The following is a 25,180-nucleotide window of genomic DNA, read 5'->3' as shown; positions in this document are numbered from 1 at the left end:
TTTAAAGTTTGATTCATGAAGGCAGAGCCAAGATGGAAGAGTAAGGGCAGGGATTCACATGAGCTCTCTCCCAAACCATTCCAAATACCTTTAAATAATGCATCTAACTAAATTCTAGAGTAATAGAACCCATAAAAAGACTGAGTGAAACAATTTTCCATCCAAGACAACTTGGAAGATACATGGGAAGGTCTGTTACACCAGGGTTGGAAAGGACCTCTAAAGGCAGCTATGTAGCACAGTGGATAGAGCACCAGCCCTGGAGTCAGGAGGACCTGAGTCAGGAGAGCTTGAGTTCAAATCCAGACTCAGACAATTAAAAATTACCTAGCTATGTGACCCCATTGCCTTGCAAAAAAAAAAATAGAAAGGACCTGCAGCATAGCCAGGATCAAATTGAAGGGAACTGGCTCCAACCATCCAGGAACAGAACACAGAATGCCTGGGTCCATGGAAACAGTGTTGGCTTCCAGACATCTCAACCCAGGGATTATCAAGGACATCTAGGAAACTCAGCAGGAAAACTCTGCCATACCAGGGGTGAGAGAGGAGCACAGTCCAGCACAGTCCACAGCAGAACAAACCCTACCCCAGGTCTCAGGAGCCACTGCCAGAGCACTCAATCCATGGATGGGTTGGGAGATATTGCAGAGGTCTCCTTGCTATCCCTGAGGCAGGACTCTGTTGCTTTGCCAATACTCAGATTTGGGTTATAGTCTGGGCCCCAGATTCAGGAAAAGGAGTAGGTCAGCAGAATTTATTTCCTTAATAGAGCAGGGACCCAGGACAGAAAGAAGTGACTGGGATCACTACAAACCAGAGCAAAGGCCAAAAGAATGCTTATCCTCTCATAAGACCTTGGAGGAATTGAAAACTTGGTATTTTTCAATACCAAGATATCTCTAAAAACAGTTGCAAAAGCCTTTAAAAGTTTGAGACAGTATATCCTCTACTTTAACAAAGGGCTAAAATCAAGTCATTGCCTAGGAAAATGAGCAAACAACAGAAGAAAAAAATCTTACCATAGACAATTACTTTAATCATATGGAGGATCAAAAAACACACTCAGAAGAGGATAATAAAATCAAAGTTTCTGCATCCAAAGACTCCAAGAAAAATATGAATTGGTCTCATGGAAGAGTACAAAAAAGATTTTGAAAATCAAGTAAGGGAGGTAAAGGAAAAATTGGGAAGAGAAATGAGAGTGATTTGGGAAAATCATGAAAATTGAGTCAGCAGCATAGTTAAGGAAATACAAAAAAAATGAAAAAAATAATATCTTCAAAGCCAGACTAGACCAAATGGAAAAGGTGGCCCAAAAGGCTAATGAGAAGAATGCCTTAAAAGCAAAATTGTTCAAATGAAAAGTGAGATACAAAAGCTCTCTGAAGAAAGTAATTCCTTGAAATATTGAATGACACTAAGGGAAGCTGATAACTTTGTGAGAAATCAAGAAACAAAAGAAATCAAAACCAAAAAAAAATGAAAAACTAGAAGAAAATGTGAAATATCTCATAGGAAAAACAACTGATCTGGAAAACAGACCCAGAAAAGATCATTTTAAAATTATTCAACCACCTGAAAGTCATGATTAAAAAAAGATCCTAGATGTCATTTTCCAAGAATTTATTCAGGAAAATTGCCCTGATTCTCTAGAAGCAGAGGTTAAAATAGAAATGGAAAGAATCTGCTGATCACCCTCTGAAAGAGATATCAAAATGAAAACTACCAGAAATACTGTGGTCAAATTCAGAACTCCCAAGTCAAAGAGAAACTATTGCAAGCAACCAGAAAGAAACAAGTCAAATATCATGGAGCTACAGTCAGTATAATGCAAGATTTAGTAGTTTCTACATTAAGGGATCATGGGGATTGGAATATGATATTCTGGAAGGCAAAGAACTTATTGGTTGGTTGGTTCTTGTCCTTCATTATCGAAGAAGATCACAATGACATCACTATGTTTGAGACAAATTAAAATGTGTCCAACTGTGGCTGATCAGACCAATATGAGCTCAGAATGCTCTTCCACAAGTCAGGTACAAATAGTCTATGTGAATACATGGTGTAGGTACTCTAAACTTATGAATGTCTCCTTTCCTTTGAGCTGCTTCAGTTCTGCCTTCCTCATAGAGTACAGTACCCTCATTGATGAAAGCTTGCCATGCTGGGTGGTCCCATGTCAGTGTCTCTCATGCTATACAATCAATTCTAAAGTTCTTCAATGAGGCCTTCAGGGTATCTCAGTATCATTTCCTCTGGGCCCCTTGTGAGCACTTATGTCCTGTCCATAAAATAGTTTTTTTGGAAAGTGAACATTTGGCATTCTAGTAATGTGTCCAGTTCTTTGTAGTTGCACTCTCTATAGTAATGTTAGAAAGAAAAGATCTCAGTGTCTGGTATCTTCTCCTGCCAGGTAATCTTCAGAATCTTTCTAAGACAACAGCTTCTACCTTAAGGGATCATAGAGCTTGGAACATAATATTCTTAAAGGCAAAAGAGCTTGTATTACAACCAAGAATCAACTACCCAAGAAAACTGAACATACTCTTTCAGGGGAAAAGATGGACATTCATTGAAATAGGGACTTTCAAACTTTCCTGATGAAATGACTAGAGCTGAATAGAAAATTTGATCTTCAAATACAAGACTCAAGTGAAGCATAAAAAAGATAAACAGGAAAGGCAAATTATAAAGGATTCAATGATGTTGAAATGCTTATAGTCCCTGCAAAGGAAGAAGATACTGATGACTCATATGAACTTTCTCATTTATTAGGGTAGTTAGAAGGAGCATATATGGACAAGGCACAAGAGCGAGCTGATTTTGAAAGGATAATAAATTAATTAGAGTTAATGGGCAAGAAAGGATTGTACTGGGAGAAAAGGAAATGAGAGGTAGAATAGAGTAAGTTATTTCAACTAAAAGAGGCAAGAAAAAACTTTTGCAGTGGAGTAAAAGAAGGGGAAGGTAAGGGAGTGTAAGTGAATCTTACTCTCATCGGAATTGACTCAGAGAGGGAATAACATACACACTCAATTGAGTTTAGAAATCTATCTTTTTTTTTAGTTTTTTGCAAGGCAATGGGGTTAAGTGACTTGCCCAAGGCCACACAGCTAGGTAATTATTAAGTGTCTGAGGCTGGATTTGAACTCAGGTACTCCTGACTCCAGGGCCGGTGCTTTACTGCACCACCTAGCCACCCCGATGCAAAACATTTTTAAGAGAGACAGGGTGAGAGGAGAGAGAGAATAGAATAAATGAGAGGAATACAGGGCGATTAGGAATGAAGATGAATACAGTTAGCAATAGTAAATGTGGGGAAAATATTGAAACAAGTTTCTCTGATAAAGACTTCATTTCTTAAACATAGAGAACTGAGTCAAATTTATATAAAAAAAAATAAGGGTCATTCCCCAATTGATAAGTGATCAAGAGATATGAACAGTTTTCAAATGAGTTTATTAATATAATCAATAATGGAGATTGAAGGGATGCCCAGAAGTTGGGGAATGGCTGAGCAAATTGTGATATATGATTTTTATGGGCAATGATGAACAGGATGCTCTCAATAAAAAAATTTGCATGAGTAGATGCAATGGAAAATATACTGTATGCAAAAGAAGGGGGCTTAGCCCTACCTGATCTAAAATTATATTATAAAGCATCAGTCATCAAAACTGTTTGGTAGGACAGCTAGGTGGCATAGTGGATAAAGCACTGGCCTTGGAGCCAGGAGTACCTGGGTTCAAATCCAGTCTCAGACACATTCCCCAACTGTTAGAAAACACAACAAAAATTTCCTACATAGGAGACCACAGATTCTCTGGTAAAGTCAGGAAGTTTGTTTACATTCTTGCAAGAGTGAGTGACTATCAAAAAATAAGCACAACTTTGGAGCATGCAGACTTCATTTTTCAACCCATATTCCAAATGCAAGTTCCTCCCCTTTCCTCATTGGCTGGATAATACAGAGGTTATCACTCTATCCAAAACACCTAATCCTCCCCTCACCCCAACAAGGGTCACTCATCTTTTACCAAATCAACTTCCTCCCCCTTTCCTACAATCTAACCAGCTAAACCTTCATTTGGGGTTGTAAAGTCATAAAACAAAAATAAAGAAAAATTTATATTTGGTTTCTGTCGGTTTACTTATTCTCCTAAAAATCCTTATTACATTTTTATGGTTTCCTGCATTTTTTTTGTAAGTTTACCTGACTCCTTATCTGTAGAGAGAGTTTCCTTTTGCTTACAGCTAGTTGTAAATTAGTTTACTTTTTTCCCAAAAAGTTCATTTATTTTGTTTTTTTTAACATTCATCCATATGTGTATGTATATTTTTAAGTTACAAAATTTCCTTCCATCTTCCCTTCCCACCCCTCCCCTCAGTGAAATTAGTTTACTCTTTATCTTGTAAATGCAACTCTTTTTTAATGACCTTCCCTTATTCTGTTACACATCAATCCACTTTATAGTTTACTCCAACCACTAGATTCATTTATTGGTAAGACATATTTTCCTCAGTTTCTCATAACATAATTTTCCATCAGCCCTCTTCACCAACAGTATTAAAGGCCTTGGTCAGATTTACAAATGTTATATACAGGCCTCTATTCTGCTCCTGGCATTTCTCCTGGAGTTGTGGGGCAGCACCACATCAACCCTTCCTTGATCCTTTCTGAAACCACAATGGGACTCAGATAGATGTCCTACCTGAGATGTAAGACTTTTTTTTGATAGAGAAATGAAACTTAATCATTTATTACAAACCTGGAGATGCTTATCAACAATGTGCCAATGCCGAACAAGTTTATAATTCAGGGTGACTTTAATCCTAGAGTAGGCTCAGATTACCAGACATGGCAAGGAGTCCTTGAGAGGAATGGAGCTAAAAGTGGCAACAGTAATAGCCACCTATTAATGAAGACCTGTATGTCTCAAGTGCTCGTCATAAACACAATAAAACTTCATAGAAATACCCTCATAGTAAACACTGGCATTTAATTATTTTTAGGTTTTTGCAAGGCAAATGGGGTTAAGTGGCTTGCCCAAGGCCACACAGCTAGGCGATTATTAAGTGTCTGAGGTCGGATTTGAACCCAGGTACTCCTGACTCCAGGGCCGGTGCTCTATCCATTGGGCCACCTAGCCACCCTAAACACTGGCATTTAAAAGACTGTGTGATTGTAATGAGAAGAGACAGACATCTGAGAATGACAAAGGCAATGTGTGTACAGAGTGCTGGATGAATCATAAACTTGTCCTCTCCTAGCTAAATAGTCAAATTCAACTAAAGCAGCAACCTCAAGGTAAAGTAATCACCAAAACTGATATAAAGATATTAGAGCAATTCTCTGAATGGAAACAGTTCGTTACCAACTTGAAGGGAAAGGAGTGGGCTGCTTTTAGAGATTTGGTGTACAGCACTACATTTGCTCATCTGGGTCAGAACACTTACAAACATCAAACCTGGTTTAATGAAAATGATGTAGAAATATAAGTGGGGGGCAGCTAGGTGGCGCAGTGGATAGAGCACCGGCCCTGGAGTCAGGAGTACCTGGGTTCAAATCTGAGCTCAGACACTTAATAATTGCCTAGCTGTGTGGCCTTGGGCAGCCACTTAACCCCATTTGCCTTGCAAAAGAAAAAAAAAGAAATATAAGTGGAAAAGTGGAAAAACTAGAACTCCACAGAGTTTACCAACAGGATAGTTCATTCATTTCTGAGTTCATCCACTAAGAAGGCAATATTTAATTACGTCAAAAATAAAATACAAGTGAAACTTAGGGAGATACAGGACTCGACTCAGAAAGAAGGTAGATGAAATTCAGTTTTATGATCATAGTAACAATCCAAAGGGCTTTTAGGATGCTAAAGACTATTTATGGATCAAAGATATATGGTGCATCTCAACTAATTAGTGTAAAGAGCCATATTGATTAGTGATAGGGACCTGATCCTAGGGATGGGTTTAACACTTCCATACTATTCTCAACAGACCATCATCAATTAACATTGAAGTCACTGACTGCTTCCATCAGGTTGAAATCAATCCTTCCCTAACTGATGTTCAAACGGAAGAAGAGTTTTGAATGCCATTAGGTTCCTTTCATGTGGCAAAGAAACATACTGGTTCTATTTCAGTTAATATTTACAAGGAGTAGGGTCCATTGTTCATGCAAAAACTGACTGAAGGGGAGGCTAGGTTGCACAATGGATAGAGCACCGGCCTGAGAGTCAGGAGTACCTGAGTTCAAATCTGGCCTCAGACACTTAATAATTGCTTAGCTGTGTGGCCTTGGGCAAGCCACTTAACCCCATTTGCCTTGCAAAAACCTAAAAAAAAACTGACTGAAATTTTCCAGGTTATATGGCATGAAAAAGTTATCCCATAGGAATTCAAGGAAGCCTACATTGTTCATCTCTATAAAGGTAAAAGGAATAGATTATTCTGTGACAATCACAGAAATGTTTTTGTCTTAATCATTGCTGGAAAGATCCTTGCCATAGTATTCCTTAATAAGTTTAAAAGCTATGAAGAACATCCACCTGAGAGACACTAGTTTCAGAAATGCCCAAGGAATGGTCCATATTGTGCTGCCCAACAACTCCAGGAGAAATGCCGGGAGCAGAATAGAAGCCTGTATATAGATCTGACCCCAAACTTTAATACTGTCAGTGGAGAGAGTAGATAGAAAATTCAAAATTTGATTGCATAGAGAAGTTTTTCAGTATTGTCTGTCAATTCATGACAATTTCTTTGCCCAGGTTCTAGATAGTTGATGATGTGTTCACACTTTCCCAGTCAACAATGGAGTAAAACAAAACTATGTACTTGCTCCCATGTTTTTTAGCATTTTTCAGTCATAATATCAAATAACTTCAATGATGACAAACTCAAGGTCAGCACATTTTACCACACTGATGGTAAATTCTTCAACTTGAAAGACTACAAGCCAAGACCAAAATATAGGGAGTATTGGTGAGTGATTTTCTGTTTGCAGATGATTGTGCCCTCATTGCAATCTCTGAAGCTGAGAGGCAACGAAGTATGGATCAATTCTCTGCTGCTTATACTGATTTTGACCTAACAATTAACACCAAGAAAACACAGGTGCTCCATCAGACAGTACCACAGCATTCATATGTAGAACCATTGTTTACAGCAAATGGTTCTTGTCCTGCTTTATCTAAGAAGACCAAAGTGACATTACTATATTTGAGACAAATTCCAGTGTATCTGACTGATCAGACCTATATAAGCTCAGAGTGCTCTACCATAGATTGGACACAAATAGTCATGTGAACACCTGGGGTGGAATTCTAAACTTATGTATGTCACATTTTCTTTGAGTTGCTTCAATTCAACCTGTATTATAGAGCCCAGCACCCACACTGATGAGGACATGCCATGCTGGGAGGCCCTATGCCAATGTCTCCTATGCTGCATAATCAATACCAAAATTCTTCAAAGAGACCTTCAGGGTCTCTCAGTACCACTTCTTCTGACCCCCTTTGTGAGTGCTTGCCCTGTGTGGGTTCTCCATAAAACAGTCTTTTTTGACAAGCATGCATCTGGCATAATAATGTGTCCAGCCCTTCGCAGTTGCACTCTCTGTGGTAATGTTGGAATGCTTGGCAGTTTAGCCTGAGAAAGCACCTCAGTGTCTGGTATCTTCTCCTGCCAGGCGATCTTCAGAATCTTCTTAAGACAATTTAAATGGAAGCGATTCAGTTTCCTGACATGGCACTGGTAACAATGAAGTCAGCACAATGGCTCTGTAGACCTTCAGTTTGGTAGACAGTCTAATACCTCTTCTCTTCCATACTTTCTTTCAGAGCCTCCCAAATACTCAGCTAGCTCTTGGAATATGTGTATCAACCTAACTGTCAATATGTGCCTCCTGGGAAAGGACACTGCCAAGGTAAGTGAGTTTGTCCACAGTACTCAAAACTTCAGCAAAGTTGTAATCAATGGTACTTTCCAGGAAAGTATATATTGATAATGAGGTGGACACATACATAGCTAAAGCTAGTTCAGTATTGGCGAGGCTCTGAGGGAAAGTGTGGGAAAGAAGAGGTATTAAACTGACTACCAAACTGAGGGTCTACAGAGCCATTGTGCTGACCTCATTGTTGCATTCCTGTGAAACCAGGACCATGCCAGGAAACTGAATCACCACTATTTAAATCATCTTAGGAAGATGCTAAAGATCAGTTGGCAGAAGATACCAGACACTGAGGTCATTTCTCAAACTAAACTACCAAGCATTCAAACTCTGCTATAGAGAGTGCAACTCCAATGTGTTGGCCACATTTTTCAAATGCCAAATGTATGTTTGCCTAAATGACTATTTTATGGGAAACTCAACCTGGGCAAGCACTCACAGAAATACAAAGACACTCTAAAGGTCTCTCTTAAGAACTTTGGAATTGACTGTACAATATGGTAGACAGTGGCATAGGACCATCCTCATCAGAGAGTGTGCTGTACTCTATGAGCAAATTACAATAAAAGCAACTCAAAAGGAAACTCAAGATACACAGGTTTAGAGAATTCATCCCAGGTGTTCACTGGACAATTTATGCCCAGTCTGTGGTAGAAAATTCCAAGATCATATTGGTCTGATTAGCCATAATCAGACTCACCATAACTTGACTCTAACATAATGAAGTCATTTTGGTCCTCTTTGAGTAGGAAGAACAGCAACCATTTCCGTGGTACTTAGTACAGTGTCTGTCATATAATGGGCACTTAATAAATTCTAATTAATTGATTGAAGTTCTTCTAGGTTCTATATTGGGGACCCTAAAGACCTCTGAAAGTCAGAAGTCATAAGAGAAAGGGCAGCTAAGTTGTGCAGTGGATAAAGCACTGGCCCTGGAGTCAGGAGGACCTGAATTCAACTCCAGCCTCAGACACAATAATTACCTAGCTGTGTGACCTTGGGCAAGTCACTTAAACCCATTGCCTTGCCAAAAAAAAAACCACCAGAGAAGAGTCAGAATGACCATGATTACTCATCCCTTCCCCACCAGGAAGCTTTCCCTCAAGATATCCAAGATAGTTTCTTTTTGTAGCTTTGGGCTACAATAAAGGGTGTGCTAGTAAATATGTAACACTGGTTTTTGGGGGGGGGGGATGTACACATAGCACTTTTAAGTTTAATCTGCATTTTTCATATCTCCCATCACTTTCTTAAGTCTAGACTGTCAACACCACATGGAGTTATAATTAGAAAGAAGAAGAAAACTTTAGTGAGACAGTTGAACAAGTTTATTGGAAACTAGAGCTCACGGAAGTGATGAATGAAGATGAGATAGTGAATCCACAGCTGCTGATGGACATCCAAGAAAGATAACCAAAGTTAGATCTCTATCTCTGCCTCCCAGCTTGCTGTAACTTCACCAAGGCAACGTCTTTCCCTCCCAAATGTAGAAACCCTCTGAAAGGGAAGAAAAGACATTCAGTATGCCTCAAACTGATTCTTCTTTCTTCAAAGTAGACTGTGGAAGACACAGCAGCTTAAAAAGGAATCAGGAGGCGAGCGAACCTACTAGGCTAGCATCTGAATGCAATGAGGATGGAACAGGAAATAAGTGATTCAGAAAGAAGGGGATAACTTTAGGGGTGGTTAGGTGGCACAGTGGATAAAGCACCGGCTCTGGAGTCAGGAGTACCTGGGTTCAAATCCAGTCTCAGACACTTAATAATTACCCAGCTGTGTGGCCTTGTGCAAGCCACTTAACCCCATTTGCCTTGCAAAAATCTTAAAAAAAAAAAAAAAAAAAGGAAGGGGCTAACTTCCCAGAGGTTGAGGGACAATTGGAAGGTTGTAGGAAACCAGTGAATCAACACCCCCTTTGACCTGATAGAGGTCATCACCTCAAATACTGAAAATAAACAGTAGAAATATCCATGCAGATCCTAATGTAACTTACTTTTATTTTCCTCTTCCAAATCATAGAGATCAGGTCTATCCTAAGGGACTCCCTGTGTCTTCCTCCCAAGGAACTACCTCACCATTTTCCTTACCCTCCCCACACAAGTAAACTAAGAGGTCCTATTTTTTTGTCCCAAGCTTGGGCCCAAGGGAGTTGCCAGCAGGAGGTATACTTACCATATAGCCTGAGGATTTGTCCATATCTCCCAGAACCCAGCCAGGATGAATAGCAATACAGAGAATGCCTTCTTCCTTAAGGACCAGACCTTGACACTGGGTGAGCATGTTCAGGGCAGCCTGGTGGAAGGGAGTGTGGCAAAGGGAGAAGAGGTCACAGCTCAACCCTACTAATGAAGCCCTATAGGACCAGGGTCCTTATCACCACCCACTTCACTCCTCCTTCCTTCCTTCTACCCAGGACACAACTTCCATACCTTACTGCAGCGATAGGACAAAATGTGACCATGTTCCCAGCCCAAAAGTTCTGTTATGGAGCCTGCAGCACTAGACATGTTGATAATAGCAGCCTGGTTACGACTGAGACCATCCTGAGGACCTGTTTAGGCAGACTTCTTCAACAAGTGCAGAAATCTCTGGCAGAAGGAGAAAGACATGAGAGTAGAGACATTATCATCAGAATCTAAAAGTATAGTGGTCCTGCATGGTCTCAGTTTTCTTTGCACTTCAATTCAACATCTTTTTTGTGAAATTCAGAGTGTGCATAGCATTGTGAATGGCCCTAGAGGAGACACAATATTTAGAAACACATATCATTCAACAGACAAATAGAAGGGGAAAGAGGAAAGCAGAGAGAGAAATAAGGAAGAAGAAAATATTAAAGGAGAGATCACCTTAAACTAAATCATCTCTAATCATGGAGAATGGATCTCAAATAGGGCCTTATAAGGAAAGAAAGAAAAGTGAAGAGTAAGACATTTCTGCAGTAAATTTCCCTGATAAAGATCTCATTTCTTTTTTTTTAAATTAAAGATTTTATTTATTTTGAGTTTTACAATTTTTCCCCTAATCTTACTTCCCTCCTCCCACCCCCAACAGAAGGCAATTTTGTCAGTCTTTACATCGTTTCCATGGTATATATTGATCCAAATTAAATGTGATGAGAAAGAAATCATATCCTTAAGGAAGAAAAATAAAGTATAAGAGATAGCAAGATCAGACAATAAGATATCAGGTTTTTTTTTTCTAAATTAAAGGTAATAGTCCTTAGTCTTTGTTAAAACTCCACAGTTCTTTCTCTGGATACAGATGATATTCTCCATAGCAGAGAGCTCCAAATTGTCCCTGATTGTTGCACTGATGGAATGAGCAAGTCCATCAAGGTTGATTATCGCCCCTATGTTGTTGTTAGGGTGTACAGTGTTTTTCTGGTTCTGCTCATCTCACTCAGCATCAGTTCATGCAAATCCCTCCAGACTTCCCTGAATTCCAGTACTCCTGATTTCTAATAGAACAATAGTGTTTCATGACATACATATACCAGTTTGCTAAGCCATTCCCCAATTGAAGGCCATTTACTTGATTTCCAATTCTTTGCCACCATAACAGGGCTGCTATGAATATTTTTGTACAAGTGATGTTTTAACCCTTTTTCATCATCTCTTCATGGTATAGACTCAGTAGTGGTATTGCTGGATCAATGGGTATGCATATTTTTGTTGTCCTTTGGGCATAGTTCCAAATTTCTCTCCAGAAAGGCTGGATGAGTTCACAGCTCCACCAACAATGTATTAGTGTCCCACATTTCCCACAACCCTTCCAACAATAATCATTATCCTTTCTGGTCATATTGGCCAGTCTGAGAGGTGTGAGGTGGTATCTCAGAGAAACTTTAATTCGCATTTCTCTAATAAGTAATGATTTAGAGCAATTTTTCATATGACTATAGATTGCTTTGATCTCCTCATCTGTAAATTGCCTTTTACATATCCTTTGACCATTTGTCAGGGGAATGGCTTTTTTTTTAAATATGAAGGTCTCATTTCTAAGATAGAATTATAGAGAGAATTAGTTCAGATTTATGATTATCAAAACAATTCCCTAACTGATAAAGAAATATGAATAGGCAGTATTCAGAAGCAGAAATCCAAAGTACCAATAGTTGTATGGGGGAAAATGCCTCAAATTACTAATAAATTCTTAAAAATTACTAATAAATTGAGAAATTCAAACAAAAAAGATACTAAGGTTCACCTCACACCCACCAGGGTTGGTAAAGCTGAAAAAAAGAAGAATGACTAATTGAAGGGGCTATGGGAAAAATGAGTATAGTAATACTTGTTGGAGCAGCAAACTGGTCTAAACATTCTGGAAAATAGTTTGAAACTATGCCCCCCAAACTATTAAACTATGGATTTTCTTTGATCCAGTGATACTACTACCAGGTAGGGGCAGCTTGGCAATACAGTGGATAAAGCCCTGGTCTAAGAGTCAGGAAGATGGGAGTTCGAATCCAAGTTCAGACACTTGCCACTTACTAGCTGTGTGATCTTGGGCAACTTAATCCTGATTGACTCACATCCAAAACTGATTCATATCTGGCCACTGGATCCACTTTTTCTGGAGGAAAAAAGTGAGGTTGGTGACTTGGTGCAGTAGCCCCCACTCAAATCCAATTTATATGCTTGTTATGGCATTACCTCCCTGATGTCATGGTCTTCTTCCAGAATGAAAGACAAACATCCTTACTACAACTAGGTTCATATCCCAAAAAGATCAAAGAAAGGAAAAAGACCCATATGTTCAAAAAGATATTTATAGCATCTCTTTTTGTGGTGACAAAGAATTGGAAATTAGAGCAAGTATTCATTAATTGAAGAATGGTTGAACAAGTTATATCAATGTGATGCAATATTATTATGGATATTTACTACCTAATTACTTCTTCCTCTTCTTCCAGAAAAGAGATGGTAGTCTAATAATGAAACAGTAGGAGGCAATCAGCAAAGCAATTTCTTTATAGTCAATCACTTTACTTTAGCTTAACAAAGCATATGATCTTATTGTACAAGGATAACCTATCTCAATTACTTACTATCATGGGGCCGGGGGAGTGAAGGCGGGAAGGTAGAAAAATGTGAAACTCAAAATCTACAAAAAAGATGAATGCTAAAAACTAATTTTTCATGTAGTTGAAAAAATAAAACAACATTCAAAATGGAAAAAATAAATAAATTATATGATCACAAAATGTCCATTGTCTGCTTCATCAACCAAAAGCATTAAATTTCCCAAATGTAGAGTAAGGAAGAAGCAAATTGAGATGTCATAATTTTAATATTCCATAACAATTTTCAATGTTTTCCATATCCCTAGGTGAATATCAAGTGGAGAAAACAGCAGTATGCTCTGTAGACTAGGGTTTTGGGTAGAAGTATAGAAAGAATAGTTTAAAAGTTAAAAAATTGTGAGAGTTGAAGGACTATCATGGCTTTGAATGAAGATAGAATACAGAATACCCTCTGATCAAGGTACTTGGCTGATACCTGGAGAAGATCCCCATCTAGTGGGTAATTCTGCCTTGCTGATTAGTTCACTAATGATTAATCTTTATCTTGTTTTTCTATGTAGACCAGATAGATGGGGGGGGGGGGGGACTTCACAACCATTTGGTGTCATTCTTGTCACAACTATTTGTTGATGTACCTATTTTCAGGGGTGTTCAACTCTTTGTGACCCCACCTTTTGGGGTTTTTCTTGGCCCAGATACTGGAGTGGTTTGCCACTTTCTTCTCCAGTTCATTTAACAGATGAGAAAATTAAGGCAAATAGGGTGAAATGACTTGCCCAGGGCCACCCAGCTAGCTTGTGTCTGAGGACAAACACAGTATAGTTTCTAAAGCCCTTTTCAATTTGGCCCCCAGTCTATCTTTCTGGACTTATTTTGTATCATCCTCCTTCCTTTGTTCTTTGATCCAGCCCAACTGACTTTTTCCTCTGTCGGTCATGATTCTAGTTCCATTTCTATCCTATCTGGGACCCAATACCTCTTCACCTTCAGCTAAAAGACTCACTCTCTACCTTTGTAACTTAGCTCAAGTATGATATTCTGCATCAGGGATGGGAACCCTTTTTTCTGCCCTTTTCTTGCCCAGGGCCAAAACTTAGAAATTAGCCTCTTCCTGACACTATATTGGGCACTCTTATACCACCTAGATGCCCTATGGTATCTAAACATCTGATACTGCTGTCACGCACCATTTAAATTAAAGTGAGTGAGGAAACTGAGGGCTAAACTTTTCCCAAGATCTAATTCTTAGAGACTTTTTCTTCTAATAAGCTAAAATCTGCCTCCATGTAATTTCTAAACATTATTCACCCTGGAGTCAAGTAGAACAAGACTCATTCCTCTCTCCTTCTGACAACCCTTTAAATACATGAAGATGACTGTCTTTAAGTGCAGAGGAAGACCTACGAATACGAAAATGTGGGAAGAAGCCAGATTTAGAAACATCTTGAGAGGGAGGCAGGGAGTGTAAGAGAAGGCTAATAACAAAAATCCTCAGCTCCATGACTGTGGATGGAGGTGGTCACTCATGTCCAGATGGGAACTCTTTGGGGGTCCCAGTGAGAAGAGCCTCACCTGGCTCATCTTTAGGCTTCCGACAACATGAATCTGGAACAACAGGTGCATGTTTTCTTCTGACTCAGAAAAAATTGAAGTGTTAAAGGCCCTTCCAGCAATGTTGATGAGTAAGTTCAGTCCCAAACCCTCCACTTGGGGTTTTTTTTTAGTTTTTTTTCCTTTTGCAAGGCAGTGGGGTTAAGTGGCTTGCCCAAGGCCACACAGCTAGGTAATTATTAAGTGTCTGAGGCCAGATTTGAACTCAGCTACTCCTGACTCCAGGGCTGGTGCTCTATCCACTGTGCCACCTAGCTGCCTCCTCCAGTTGGTTCTTGACAGACACAAAGGCTTCTTGGATAGAAGCAGTACTCTCCCCATCTATCAGAATAAAATATTCATTGAAGCACAAAGGTATTCATATACTATACTATGTAGTAGCTCTATACTAGGTACTGGGGAACGAAAAACAAAGAAACAATCCCTATTATCAAAAATTAATATCATGATGGAAAAGATAACCAGATGTGTTGTTGTTAGTTATGTCTGAGTCCCCTTTGGGATATTCTTTTTTTTCTTTTATTTTTGCAAGGTTAAGTGACTTGCCCAAGATCACAAAGCTAAGTATTAAGTGATTGAGGCTGCATTTGAACTCAGATCCTCCTGACCCCAGTGACGGAGCTCTATTGACCATGCCACCTAGTTGCCCTATTTGAGGTTTTCTTGACAAAGAAAAGTGGTTTGGTGGGGCTGCTAGGTGGCGCAGTGGAGAGAGCACCAGCCCTGGAGTCAGGAGTACCTGGGTTCAAATCTGGTCTCAGACATTTAATAATTACCTAGCTGTGTGGCCTTGGCCAAGCCACTTAACCCCATTTGCCTTGCAAAAAACTTTAAAAAAAAAGTGATTTGGAGTGGTTTGCCAGTGGTTTTTCACCAGCTCATTTTATAGATGAGGAAACTGAAATAAACAGGGTTAAGTGACTTGCCCAGGGTCACCACTAGTAAGTATCTGAGGTTAGATTTGAACTCAGATCCTCCTGACTCCAAGCCCAGTGCTCTGCCCACTGTACCATCTTGCTGCCCCTGATAGACATATGGGGTTTTTTTTTTTAGATTTTTCAAGGCAATGGGCTTAAGTGGCTTGCCCAAGGCCACATGGCTAGGTAATTACTAAGTGTCTGAGGTCGGATTTGAACCCAGGTACTCCTGACTCCAGGGCCGGTGCTCTATCCACTACACCACCTAGCCGCCCCTGATAGACATATGTTTGCATTGTGTGTGTTTGTGTATGTGTAGATAGACTGATAGAAATAAAAATAGATGATTATATGTGCATATATGAAAACACACAATATGTATGTATATATGTATCTGTGTGGATATATTCACATATACAAATCTAGATATGCACATGTATGTGACTCTATATAGAGAAAAAATATATAAAGAGAAGAAATTGAGGATGTCTTGTATTCATAATAAAGTAGTCAAATAAAAAGGGAAGTCACTACCAGCTAGGATTCAGAAAAGGCTTCCAGTAGGACTTGGGTGGAAAATGTCTGGCCCACAGACTTTATTTGGTGTGGTGCAACCACAGGTGGTTCTCAAAATTCAATAAATATAGAAGCTCTTTGGGGTGAATTAATTAAATCTTTGACAAAATAGAGCAGGCTAATTTTAAGTTTTGACCCTGAGAAGAAAAAAGTTTCCCCATCCTTGTAAAATTATGGTACTTGAGCTGACTAAGTCACAAAGGTAGAGAATGATTCTGTTTGCTGAAGGTGAAGAGGTATTAGGTCCAGACAGGAAGCATTGCCAGAGAACATATGGAAATGAGAGCTGAACTAGAATCATGACCAACAGGGAAAAAGTCAGTTGGGCTGGATCAAAGAACAAAGGATAGAGTGATACAAAAATGAGCCTAGAAAGATAGGCAAAATTTAAAGGAACTTTAGAAACTAAACAGAGGCATTTGTGATTTCTTCCAAAGGTAATAGGGTGCCAGGAAAGGTAATAGGGTGCCAGAACAGTTTATTGAGCATGGCAATGACATGGTCAGATCTCCACTTAAGAGAAATTATTTTGGCAGAAATATGGAGAAAAGACTGGAGTGAATAGACAGATCAATTTGGAGGTTATGATAATCCAGGTATGAGATGATGAGAATCTAAATTTATAAGATACCTTTGTGAATGAAGAGCAAGGATTGGATGTGAAAAATGGTATGGGTATAGCAATATCAAGATTTGACAACTAATATATATATATATATATATATATATATATATATATATATATATATATATATATATTAAAGGAAAATAAAGAGTCTGAGATATTGTTGAGGTTATTTATGGACCTGGAAGAATAGAAGTATGGTGATACCTTCAATAGAAATGAGAAAGGGTGAAAGAAGGGTGGATTTGGGGAAAGAGAATGAATTGTTTTGGATATACTGAGTCTGATATGTTACCAAGATACCCAATTTGAAATGTCCAATAGGCAACTAGTGAGGAAAGGCTGAATCTCAGAAGAGAGATTGTTGCTGGATTTATACAGATTTATGAGTTATCTTCATAATAGATAAATGTAGAGATATCTCCACTCCAAATGTTCATGTGGAGTATCTGCCCAAATTGTGGTCGAGTATTCCAACCTTGTACTGTTCTGATCAGTGCACTTTGACATACTATGCCTTGACCCAGACATAATGTTGTCATCTCAATTCTCTTTGAGAACAAAAGACAATTAAAAACTGTAATTCAACCAAAAGATGCTGATGAGGTGATCTAGAAAGTACAGAGGAGAAGAGAGCACAGGACAGAGCCTTGAGGAATAATCATAATTAAAGGGCAAGAAGTTTGTGGTGAGCTAGCAGAGTCTGAGAAAGATGAGTCAGACAGGGATGAGGAGAATCAGGAGAGTATATATGGCAGGATATGATGGTTACTCGGATTAAAGAGAGCAGATAATTTAAAGAGGATAAGGACGAGAATGCTCTCAGCTGCACTGGGGAAGGAAGAAGAGGAAAAGATGAAGGGGAAGTTTACAGGGCAGTAGACCTGAGTGAATCCACCAAGGGAGGAAGTTGGTAAATTCTTTGTCAATGTCTTATCTTTCCCCTCTTAGTTGATTGGTTCTTGACCTTTGCTATTGAAGACCAAAATGACATCACTATTTTTGAGAAAAATTACAGTGTTTGACTGTGACTAATCAAACCAATTCTAGCCCAGAATGCTCTACCACAAATCTGGTACAAATAGTCCATGTCAACACCTGGGATGAGCACTCTAAACTTTCTCATCTCACATTTTCTTTGAACTGCTTCACTTCTGCCTGGATTATAGAGCACAGCACCCTCTCTGATGAAGGCATGTCTCACTAGGAGATCGTGTGCCAAGGTCTACCATGCTGGACAATCAATTCCATAATTCTTAAGAGAAACCATTAGAATGACCCCTATCATTATCTTTCCCTTTCTAGTCAAAGTGCCTCCAAACCACATTCCATGTATCAACTGCTTAGGACATGAATGAGTAGGCTAAATCCCTAGCACCATGGACAGTGACAATACAAGAACTTCGAAGGGTACATTCCTTCACCATGAGGAAAAAGATCAAGGAGGCATTTTAAAAATTATGGCACCTGATAAGAGCTTCACATATCTCTGCCTCCCAGGAGATTGAGATGACACCACCTAAATTGCAATGTCCTCCAAATCCAAAGAAACAAATCCTTCATGACTAAATTGTAGATCCCTTGTCAACCTGGCAGGGGAGGTATTGAGAGGCAGGAGGCCCAGTTCTATGCCACTCTGGTAAGTCTCATGGCTTAGCCAACTTATCAAGTGCCAATAGCTCCTTTTCCAAAAGGCAGAGTGCCTAATGTCTAATGTGTTCTAGAAAGGAGGAGTTGTAAACAGATTTAAATCCTAACTAAGCAAGGTGGAGAGGTGCAGAGAGGGTATAAATTCCCTGAGATTGACTGCCTAAGTGCAGTAGACAAGCCCAGAGAACATCATGCTGTTAATTTTACTTCTTCTGCTAGTAAGATGGCAATGAGCTACAAGTCAGATTTTACAAAAGAGGACCTGAGTTAGAACTGGTCTCTTATATTTCCTAGCTGTGTGACCTTCAGCAGGTCACTATGCTGAATCTTATTTTGCTCAGCCCTAAACTCCTCCTATTCTACTAGCCTCTTCCAAAGGTTCTCCTTCCTCTTCCTCCTGGACAACATAAGACCGAAAACTGTGCCAACAAGTAAGACCCCAGGAAGTCCCAAGGGGGACTGAAGTAGGGTCCCACAATTGGGAAAAGAGGGGTTGAGTGGGAAGCAAGGAGATAGAGAACAGATTCTGTTGGGAGGCTCACCCAAGCACAGGATCTGGAGACTGGAATGCTGAGCTGCCAGCTCTCGAAGGTCCTATGGCAGCAAAAGAGGGAAGACAGGTAATGGTAAGCTCCTGTCCCCATGGGGGAATGGAGGACAGCAAAGAGTCCCCTCCTTGCTCCCTCCCAGGATCGTACTCAGGAGTTGAATTTAAGTTTAAGGTCCCAGAGACCCCCCTCCCCGACTAGATCCTTAAATAGCAGACATCCCACCATCTCTCCCCCACCCCACTGGATGCTGAGAGAGACTGCCTCTTTGCCAAAATTTGTACCAAGAGACTCAGGAGCAACTAAAGCATCAGTTGACAGCCAGATCTGGAATCCCTGGTCTGGGGAGAAGCCCAGGTTCCCTTGGAGACATCCCACAGAAACTCAATGTTCCAAATTCTCTTTTGACACCCCCAGCTCCCATAGGGTAGCAGATCTCAATCCTGGGTCTCTAGGGCTGGGTTGAAGGCACTTCTCTTTGGATACACTCAGAGATGAGGTAAAGGGCTCAGGGAGGCAAAAAGGGGGACAAACCTCTCACCTGGGCAGCAGAGGGATTCCTACAGGTGGCAAACAACATCTGGGGAGGCTCTGGCATTTGCAGAAATTGTCTAACCAACTCCAGCCCCAGTCCCCAGTTGGCCCCAGTCTCCAGAACACTGGAAGGTTTTAGGACCCCCCATTGAAGGCACCTGGATTTCCAGAAGACCTTTCTAGAATCTGTCTGCAACCCTGTTACCTTCTGCCTGTGTTTACTGTGGCCTCTAGTTCCACCCTTATGCTCTGGTCAATAAAGGACTGGAAAGGGAGGGAAGGAGACACTTTACCCTCTTACCCTTCCTCCTGGTTCTCAAAGAAATTAAGAACTACAGAGCTTGCATAAGAAACAATCCTCCACCTTTGTGAACAGCCTAGTTCTGATCTGGCCTTGGATCAAACTCCCAAACCTCTCTTAACCTTTGATCATTCCTCTAGTATTTGTCTAATCTGAGATTTCTGGTCTCTCTAGAACAGAGAGAGGCTTCCCCTGGGCATCAGACATCCATGGGCTCAAGCATCTTGTTTTTACAGGGGAAGAAACAGGGACACAGTTAAGTCATGTATTTGCCTTGGAAAAGAGCAGGCTCAATAGAGAATCAATATGCTAGTGTTACCTAGTCTAACTCATGCTAGGATACCATCTATTTTCCCCACCCCCAGATATTTTTCCATCATTCCCAGGGACAATATCTCATGCCTTTATCCTTAAGTCACTGTTGTGGCTCCAGCACACATGAGGCACCTTTGGAATCAGGGAAACACTTGTCCTGATCTAGACTAACCTCTACAGGGGGATAATAGTAGGCTCAGCTAAACCTAAAACCTCCTTTCCAAATGTTTTTTCCTCCTTTATCCTCCAGAATGGCATCTCAGGAAGCTAATGTGTCCATTCCTCTTCCACAGAATGAATATTCTCTCCCTTACAGCCAGCCCAAAAAGAGGATAAAAATACTTTGATGGGCAATTTCAGAAAATTATAAAATAAAAGGTTGATAATGGCCCCATTGCCTGAAAGTCAAGTATGTTATACTTCACCCCTCTCCCAATGCTCCAATATCATTAAAGCCTCACCTTCTTTTTTTTTAAGATTTTATTTATTTTGAATTTTCCAATTTTTCCCCCAATTTTCCTTCCCTCCCCCACCCCACACAGAAGACAGACTGCTAGTCTTTACAATGCTTCCATGGTATACATTGATCTAAGTTGAATGTGATAAGAGAGGAAATCATATCTTTCTATTCACTTACACTTTAAGGGAGAGTTCATCACATTCACATTCAAAGTTATAATTACTAACTCTTTATTGCCCTCCCTGCTATCTTCCCTCTGTTTGTTTGTATTTCCCCCTTTTTTCTCTTTATCCATATCCCCCAATATTTTGCTTCTGAATACTACCACCTTCAGTGTGTTTGCCCTCCTATGTCTACCCCCTCCCCTTTCTTTCCCCTTTCCCTTTTCCCCTTCTTCCCTCCCTTCCTTATGTTAGTTCCCCTTTTTCTCCCCATCCCCATCTCCTCCCTCCCCTTTCCCCCTTTTAATACTTGAAAAGTAAGATATTTCTTAACTTAACTAAGTGTTTGTGTAAGTTAATTTTAAGCCAAGTCTGTTGAGAGGAAGATTCAGGTGGTTCTCAGCTTCTCCTTTCTTCCCCTATATTACAATAGGTCTTTTGTACCTCTTAATGTAATGAGATTTACCCCATTCAGTCTCCTCCCTCTTCACATCTCCTTATTATCCCCCTTTTTAAAGAAGTGTTATTTTTAAATCATTCTGAGTCACAGAAAAGTCATGAGTGTCCATCACTTCTGGCTAAGTATATTCTCTCTAATAGAGTTACAATTCTCAAGAGTTATGAGACTTTTTCTCTCAGGTGGGTATATAGCCAGTTTCATCTTATTGGATAGTAGACAGGTTTTTTTTTTCCTTTACCCCCCTTTTTTTTAACCTTTTCATGTGTCTCTTGAGCCTCCTGTTTGATGTCTAAATTTTCTATTAAGTTCTGGTCTTTTCATCTGGATATGTTGGAAGTCTCCCATTTCATCAAATGTCTATCTTTTCCCCTGGAAGAGAAGGCTCAGCTTTGCTGGGTAGTAGATTCTTGGTTGTATTCTAAGCTCCCTTGCTCTTTGGAATATCTCATTCCAGGCCCTTCAATCCCTTAATGTTGATGCAGCCTGGTCCTGTGTAATCCTTACTGTGCCTCCTTGGTATCTAAATTGTTTCTTTCTGGCTGCTTGCAAGCTTTTCTCTTTTATCTGATAGTTCTAGAATTTGGCAACAACATTCCTTGGTGTTTTCATTTTAGGATTCTGGAGGGGATCGATGTATTCTTTCAATAACAATTTTGCCCTCTGGTTCCATGATATCAGGGAAGTTTTCCATCACTAAATTCTATAATATTAAGTCCAGGCTTTTTTTTCTCTTCAGTGTTTTCAGGAAGACCTATAATCTCAAGTTGTCCCTCTTGATGTATTCTCAAGGTCAGTAGTTTTGCTGATGGGATATTTTTACATTTCCTTCTATTTTTTTTAATTTTTTGGTTTTGTTTAACAGGCTCCTGCTGTCTCATGAAGTCATTAGTTTCCACAGACTCCATTCTTTTTTTTTTTAGAGAAGAATTTTCTTCATTTACCTTTTGCAACTCCTTTTCCAATTGGTCAATTCTATTTTTGAAAGAATTTTCCATTTGACCAATTGAGGTTTTGAGAGGATTATTTTCTTTTTTGCATTTGTTCAATTGTTTTTTCCAATGATTTGTTTTCTTGCTGCAAGGTGTTGTCTCTCCCAAATCTTCCAATTGATTTTTAAACTCCTTCCCGATTTCTTCAAGGAAGTCTTTGTGTACTAGAGACCAGATCATATTCTCCTCAAAGGTCCTAGGTAACCCTCTTTCTTCTGGCCTTTCTTCATTTTACCAAGACCATATGTTGGCAAGGGGCTGGTTCACAGAGGTTTGGTGTTGAGATCCCTAGAGGTTTTACTCACTGAGTTTAGTAACTCCAAGTAGGCTGGCCAGAAGGCTTGTGTTGGTTGCTTTTTCTTGGAGTGTCTGTGACCTTAATTTGAGGCCCTCTCCCTTAACTTGGAGTGGGTATTTTTATCTTTGATCAGTGGTGGATTTTGCCCTAGGGCAAGGTAATTGCTCTCCCTATTCACAGCTGAGGCAGGTCTCACAAGCCTGGGGCAGAGGTGGGCTGTAATTGTGTTTGTTCTGGGAAGAGACTTCAGCTGAAATGAAGCACTGGAACTCTCCCTCCAGCTCTGCTGGCAAGCTCCAGACCTTCAGTGACACAACCAATGCCTCTGCTCCCTATCAAGCTTGCCCCATTTTTAGGCTTTCAGGATCTAGGCCGCCCTGATGATCAGGCTAATTTGTCCTGTGCTCCTGGCAGAGTCAGCCCTCTGAGCCCAGCTCACCCACAATCCCAGAGGACAAACCTTGAGGTAGATCTTCTCCTAGTTTCTCTTTCTGGGTTTTGTGAATTGGATTTATATTAAGAGATTTGTTTCATATTATTTATTTTTTAGTTTTTTGCAAGGCAATGGAGTTAAGTGGCTTGCCCAAGGCCACACAGCTAAGTAATTATTAAGTGTCTGAAGCCAGATTTGAACTCAGGTACTCCTGATTCCAGGGCCAGTGCTTTATCCACTGCGCTACCTAGCTACCCCTGTTTCATATTATTTCTGAGGAAAGATCAGGAGATTAGCATTGTGCTTTTCTACACAAAAGGCAGAGTGCCTAATGTCTAATGTGTTCTAGAAAGAAGATGTAAACAGATTTAAATCCTAACTGAACTGAAATCCCCAACTACTCTATTCTCTTAATTTAAGGAGTCCTTCAACATCCCAGTTCCTTTCACTTCTTAACAGTCAGATTAGCCTTTTTTTTTTTAGGTTTGTTTTTTTTTTTGCAAGGCAAATGGGGTTAAGTGGCTTGCCCAAAGCCACACAGCTAGGTAATTATTAAGTGTCTGAGGCCGGATTTGAACCCAGGTACTCCTGACACTAAGGCCGGTGCTTTATCCACTATGCCACCTAGCCGCCCCCAGATTAGCTTTTACAAATAAATATGTGCTTCAAAGATACAACAAGAATTGACATAAAAACATTTTTTCTCCAAACAAGGAAGAGCATAATTCCCCCTACATCACCTTGGTCTCTGAGAATGAGAATTTGGTTCTCAGCTTCACTCCATGTAAGATATATCCTACCAGTTCCAAGACCAGAGCCTCTATGGACTTTTGTCTCAGCACTCTTACTTACCAAGGTGTGCTTTCTGCCCTGACAGCAAGATCCAGCCTGGGATCCTGATTTCCAGGCTCCCATGGCTCAAGCTTCCAGGTCCAGCAACTCTACCACCTGTGCCTAGAATGGGAAAGGACAAATAAAAGAGGACCAGAAGCCCAAGACCATTTCTCAGGGTTAGTTGGCTGATTGCTTCTTGTCCTTTGTTATCAAAGATAACCAAAAGGACATCACTATGCTAAAGACAAAATACACTGTGTCTAACTTTTGCTGATCAGTCCAATATGAGCTTGGAATGCTCTACCACTGGTTGGGCATAAGTAGTCCATTTGAACACCTGGGGTGCTTACTCTAAACTTATGTATCCCATATTTCCTTTGAGCTGCTTCAGTTTTGCCTTGCTCATAGAACACAGTACTCTGAGGACACAGAGGCAGTCTGTGCCAGTGTCTCCCATGCTATATAATCAGTTCTAAAGTTCTTAAGACAGATCTTCAGGGTGTTTGAGTCCCCTTGTGATTACTTGCCCTCTGTACTTCTCCATAAAATGGTCTTTTTGGCAATCATAAGTTTGACATTCTAACAATGTGGTCAGCCCATTATAATTGTACGCCCTGTAGTAATGTATGCTTGGCACTTTAGCTTGAGAAAAGACCTCATTGTCTGATATCTTCTGCCAAGTGATCTTCAAAATCTTCCTTAGACTATTTAAAATAGAAGCAATTCCATTTCCTGACATGGTGCTGGTAGACTATCCAGGTTTCACAGGTCTACAACAATGAGTTCAGTTCAATGGCTCTGTTGACCTTGAGTTTGGCAGTCAATCTAATACCTCTTCTCTCCCACACTTTCTATCAGAGTCTCCTAAATACTGAGCTAGCTCTGGCAATGCATGTGTCAGCCTCATTATCAATATCTACCTCCCTGGAAAGGACACTGCCAAGGTAATGAACTTGTCCACAATATTCAAAACATTTCCATTTGCTATATCAATGGTTTCACACATGGATGATGTGGCTAACTTATGGAACACCTGTGTTTTCTTGGTGTTCATTGTTAGGTCAAAATGAACACAAGCAGCAGATACTTTGTTGCATCTCAGCTTCAGAGGCTGCATTGATGCACATCATGCACCAACACTCCCTCCACTTTGGTCTTGGCTTGTAGCCTTTCCAAGTTGAAGAATTTACCATCAATGCAGTGACTGACCTTCATTCTCAGTGAAGGCATTTGATATCTTGACTGAAAACATCAGGCTAAAAAGCATGGGAGCAAGGATACAACCTTGGTTTACTCCATTAGTGACTGGGAAATCTTGAGAGCATCATCTATCCACAACCCAGGCAAGCACCCCATCATAGAACTGACATACAACTCTAATGAACTTCTTCAGGCAACCAAATTTTGACTTAATTTTCCATAAGCCCTCACAAAGACAATGGTCAGATCTACATATTGAAGTATAATATTAATACTGTGTAAAGGCGGTCCTTG

The 25,180-nt window shown here is 40.1% G+C and overlaps 1 pseudogene; it reads right to left on the bottom strand.

Annotated features, from left to right (window-relative positions):
* Positions 1-9,300: 9,300 nt before the first annotated feature.
* LOC141507026 (uncharacterized) lies at positions 9,301-24,953 on the bottom strand (annotated as a pseudogene).
* Positions 24,954-25,180: the final 227 nt, after the last annotated feature.

Source organism: Macrotis lagotis, chromosome 1 (assembly GCF_037893015.1).
Source record: "Macrotis lagotis isolate mMagLag1 chromosome 1, bilby.v1.9.chrom.fasta, whole genome shotgun sequence".
NCBI classification, from domain to species: Eukaryota; Metazoa; Chordata; class Mammalia; order Peramelemorphia; family Peramelidae; genus Macrotis; species Macrotis lagotis.
This window is presented reverse-complemented; position numbering and strand designations above follow the sequence as displayed.